This window comes from Glossina fuscipes, unplaced genomic scaffold (genome assembly GCF_014805625.2).
Source record: "Glossina fuscipes isolate IAEA_lab_2018 unplaced genomic scaffold, Yale_Gfus_2 3, whole genome shotgun sequence".
NCBI lineage: Eukaryota > Metazoa > Arthropoda > Insecta > Diptera > Glossinidae > Glossina > Glossina fuscipes.
In genome coordinates this window covers 2,820,949-2,826,093 of record NW_023998417.1, presented here as the reverse complement: position 1 = coordinate 2,826,093, position 5,145 = coordinate 2,820,949, and positions in this window count along the sequence as shown.

The window sequence follows — 5,145 nt, the reverse complement described above, 5'->3', positions numbered from 1 at the left end:
AAAAAAAAAAAAAAAGCAAACAAAAGGCAAAACCTAACGAAAATAAAAACAATCAAAGGGTAAAGATAATAAAAAGGGATCTTAGATATAATACGTGAGGATGCGATATGAGGTGAATTTAATTTTTATTCCCATTCCTGACTTGACTGCTTACAGTCAAGCAAATATATAAATATAAATAAATAAAATATGGTAAACAATTTATGAGTTACAAAAACAAAAATAACAAAAACAAAAAAAAAAAAACAAAAAAATGTATAAGTAAAGCGATTTAGTTGTTTTATATAACATAATTGTTCATTAATTAATTAGTCGCTAATTAAGGAAAACTCAACAACTATGTCATCACGTAGATGCAATTAGTTGTTCGCTTTCAAAAAATTTGAAAATTTATTTATATTTTATATAATAATAATAAACAAAAAATAATTGTTGTTTAATGAACGGTTTGTGAAACTTTAATTATATCAACCTGTTTGCAAGCTAATAATGATAATTAATAATTAATGTTTCCTTACATCGATGCTATCTATAAATTGTTTTCACTTATATGGTTATAATACTCATCGATATGCTTCCTTACGTCGGCTAACCATAATACTTAAGGTTGGTTTTATTTGCAACAGCAACAGCAACAGCAACAGCAACAGCAATTGCAATAGCAACCGCTAGCGTCGCAACATTCGTGGAAGCACGTAAACTACAGCACACATATATATATATATACATTGTGTTTATCAACAGCAAATTAGCGGCAGATAATGTCAATTTATTTATTTGGCAGGATAACCTCAACAATGATTAGAGAGAGAGAAGCCATCAACTCAACTAAAATAGAATACACAAGTATTTGTATGCATAAGAAAATACATACGCGTATGCATACGCGACCAAAAGCAAAACTCATATATGCATATAATTTTAGTATGTTTGTGTATATTACTTTGAATGCAAAAGGTAAACGTGCTCAGTGCTCGCTCTATGCTTAGAAAACGTAAACATGCTGAGAGTGCCGCCTGCCTAGTTTGCAATGCATATGCATATGGGTTTGAGATGTCGTTTGGTTAACCTACATCCTTATATATATATATATATATATATATATATTTGCACTTGTTAGTTGAGTTTATATGCATAAATGAATTTATACGCCAGCGTGCAGCACGTGTTTGACCATTGATATCTATGCTAATTAAGTCACTGAAAATGAATCAGCATCGAAAAGCAATTGTGATGTAAATCCTTGCAGTCTACAAATAATAAGACCAACGTTTACCCAGATACTGAGGCCAAGAACGTAATTGAACAATTTCAAATAAGTTGAAGTTCAAGTTAGACGTTCTATAGTGCATTTGGGTGATAGAAATGCATGGCTATCGTAGCATGCAATGTTATCGATCCGCATGCTCAAAGAAAACACACACACACACACACACACATACACATGTGAAAAGCGGAAACTACTTTAAATGAAAAGATTTGATTTATTTAAATTGATCTCTGTAAAGTACACATTGATACCTTGGCGCTTTTAAGGGGACCCTTGTTTCTTGGGAACATAAATATAGCAAATAAAAAAAAAATTTTTTTACATGTTTCGCAGCTCAATTCATTTTAGAAAACATAATTTTATATATATAAAACCCGAAAGACGGACAGATGAAGCCAGAGATAGCCAAGATAAATGTCGCTTGAAGGTTACCAATTAAAACTATTAGGGCATCTAGAGATGACTGTACGAACAGCTATACCGAACCTTTGTTGAATCTATACCTTCATCGTGCTTTGCAAGGTCCCTAGAAACCTATTGAGTTTGTTTCAAAGCTGGCCTGTAAAAATTACACGTAGCATTTTTTCCGCCAGTATCGAGGAACAACAACATAATTATACCTTAGACCCCTTTCGGTAGAGGGTATATTATGTTATACGGGGACGTAGATATCAGGCCGAAGGGCTTAAGACAACATCTAATTATAGCGATCAGCATTAGAAAATGATGCTGAACTGATCTAAGCTTATCTGTCCGTCTGTCCCTTCGATATCTGTCCATGTATTTTTATAGATAAACTTGTCTCAAGGGGGTATACTATTGAAAATAGTAATATGAATGGGTCGATCATTTTGCCCACTGTCCATATAATGCATTATTTTGAGAAGTGATTATTTGGAAAAAATTTACAATTTTCGAAATGACTCGACAAAAGTGACTAACTTGGACATTCTAGACGGGTATGAAATATTTTTTGATCCCTCGTCCCTTCTTAAGGAAATTGAAATTTTATATTATGGCAAAAATATCTAAATTTCGAATATTGAAATAATGGCTTTTGGTATCGGACAACTTATAACGAATGCTGGGATGATGGCTTCCATTAGTATATAAATTTTTTTCGATATCGAATGTAAAATATTAGCTTTTCCATCGAATATAAATTGACCATTGACTAAGATCGTTACGGTAGCCTTTCAACACAAATTTGATGTGATCATACATTCATATATAATATTATTGCGAAACATGATAAGGGTTAATGTGAAAGGGTTAACACATAACGAGCAAGTTAGGTGCACGTAACTTGCTTATAAAAAGATATATAAGCAGAATACTTGCCCGGAGAATGTTTACAACAGACGGACAGACGGACAGACAAACGAACAGGCGGACGGGCATGCTTAAATCGATTCAGAATTTGATGCTGACCAGGAATATATATGTACTTTGTGGGGATTATTGATGCTTCTTTCTGGACGTTACAAATGTTTTGAAAAAGTGAATATACTCCTCATCTTTGATGGCATAATTGGCAATGCTAGTAACTTAACCTTGAAAGGAGTTGAATAAAAACGCAAAATCATAAAAGGCTGTTCGCCGTACAATATGTAAACATAATTACCTTTAAGCATATATTCCAGTAAAAGGAAAACAAGCGAGTAAATCGCCTTCTTTAAGGTTACCCATGAAAAAATGTTGAAAGAATTCTTTAACAAATGCTCTGTAAAAGTAATAATCCACCACAAACCAACTAAAGAAAAGGTCTACCTGTAGGTAGGTAGATGTTGTTATTATGTACCATTCTCATGTTGGAAAGAGAGGAGTCACAAGTTGTGATTCGTTTAAATGAATAAATTCATTGGAGATGTTGTTCACTTTATATGTTTCCCCTTTTTTTTTAGTAAATGATACCTCTTTGAGTAACACGAGTAAACGGGTGCTTGAAATGAAATAGAAACAATAAGCTATGCTGACGGCGGTTTTGCTTTCAAAAACGAAACGTTTCGATGGCGCATTATATGAAAACCAGATTTTTATGGTATGCAAAAAAAAATTTATTTATTTGTAAGAGAAGGAGAATCATCAGTAAAGTTATTCTAAAATTTTCGCATCGAAACGGTTCATATTACATATATATATATATATATAGTAGAAAATGAAGTATTGTTTGCCTGGTTTGCGGTATGGTATGTAAATAGTTTGTGTTTTATTTTCTAATCATGTTTTTGTGATTTAATATCCAATTTTTCCAAGGTACACTGAACTAATTTTAATTTAATTTTGTTGTAAAATTTAATGGCAATTGAAACGAAAACGTTTAAAAATCATACAAAAGGATATTGCACTTGAATATCAATTCGAATAGTTTGTGAATATAATATGCGTTTTTTTCTAGCAACAATTCGTTAAATGCCTTAACTAAAAATTAAATGAAAAAATGAAACAAAGAGTAATAAAAATTAAGATCGAATTATAGCGAGATTTAGTTAAATAAAATCAATTAATGGAATCTATTGAAGTCTATTCCTTTTTCCCATTAACGTTGATTATGCAACGATCATCTGAAAGGAATGAACGTAAAAAGCCTTATTATCCTGTTACATAACTCAGACTATTTTCGATTTTTTGCTTTTCGGGTAATATCTACAGACAGTGTTCGAAAGTATGTGTGATCTGTTACCAAGGACTATCAATAGCTATAGCGCCTAAGAAAGAAAATATTAATCCAAAATATGCTCTGTTCGATGCAGAGAAGCATTTTGTTGAGATTTCGCGGGTAGTCGGCCCCTATGGCTTTCTCACAACAAACTGTGTAGGAGAGTTAAAGTTATTAACACTACTTTTAAGATCTAATTATAATAAATATTTTTATTTGCACAGTGTTTAAAAGATTCAAATGTTTAGAGGATGAATCGATGGAAGGAAAATGACCTGAGAAGGAATTAAAGGAAGGAAAATGACCTGAGAACGAATTAAAATAGCCTTGTATAGCTCAATTATTCTTGAAAATATGAAACTGGATTTTATAATAGCAATGCGCACATGTAGTGGACCAACTCGCAATACTTATCATTGCGCCCAATAGCTAACGGGAACAAAAATCGAATTTCTTCTTCAAAAGTAACCTATATAGGCAAAGTAAAATAAATCGCAATTTAGATTAATAGGTACACGCTCTTGATACCGTTTTAACGAGAAAATTTATGTTTCTATTGAAGATTTAGCTGACTAAATGCTAGTATGTAAAATGATGCCCAAATTGTGTTAAGCTTAATTAAGGGATTTTGTGTTTCGTGGATGTTCTCCAAAGTTTTGCGATGAAATCGTTTAAGTTACAAAATAATATTTGCGTAAATTATTTGCTGTCAATTGTAATTCGTCTATGCTCTATAGTTATTCACTAAAATTTAGAAAAGAATTGAAAGCAGACGAAAAATTCGCTTATTTTGTAAATACCTACGAGGGAAGTACAAAAAATTGCATTTTGTTAAATTATTAGGAAAAGGGTGCAGAAGCTTTACATTTGTATTTTGTATGAGGATTATAGAGAATAATAAATAAACTCGAACTAAATACTGCGCTCGAAAAGAAAAAAAAAAATTAAACGAAAAGGAAAAGGATAGGGAAAGGAAAACTACATGGACTTCAGCCTGTCTTGTCAAGCGAAATAATCAATTTTTTCTGCAAATGATTCTATTTATCTTCTTATATTCTTTGTCCACTACTGTGAAATAAAATATAAGAAAGACAGTCATTGGGCATTGGAATATTATAGTGTGAATGTAAGTTACACATTAAGCCAGAATTTCCGTTAATGAAAAATAATTTACCCGAAAAATTATTTCAACACTGACTCCTAAATATCCTAAAAG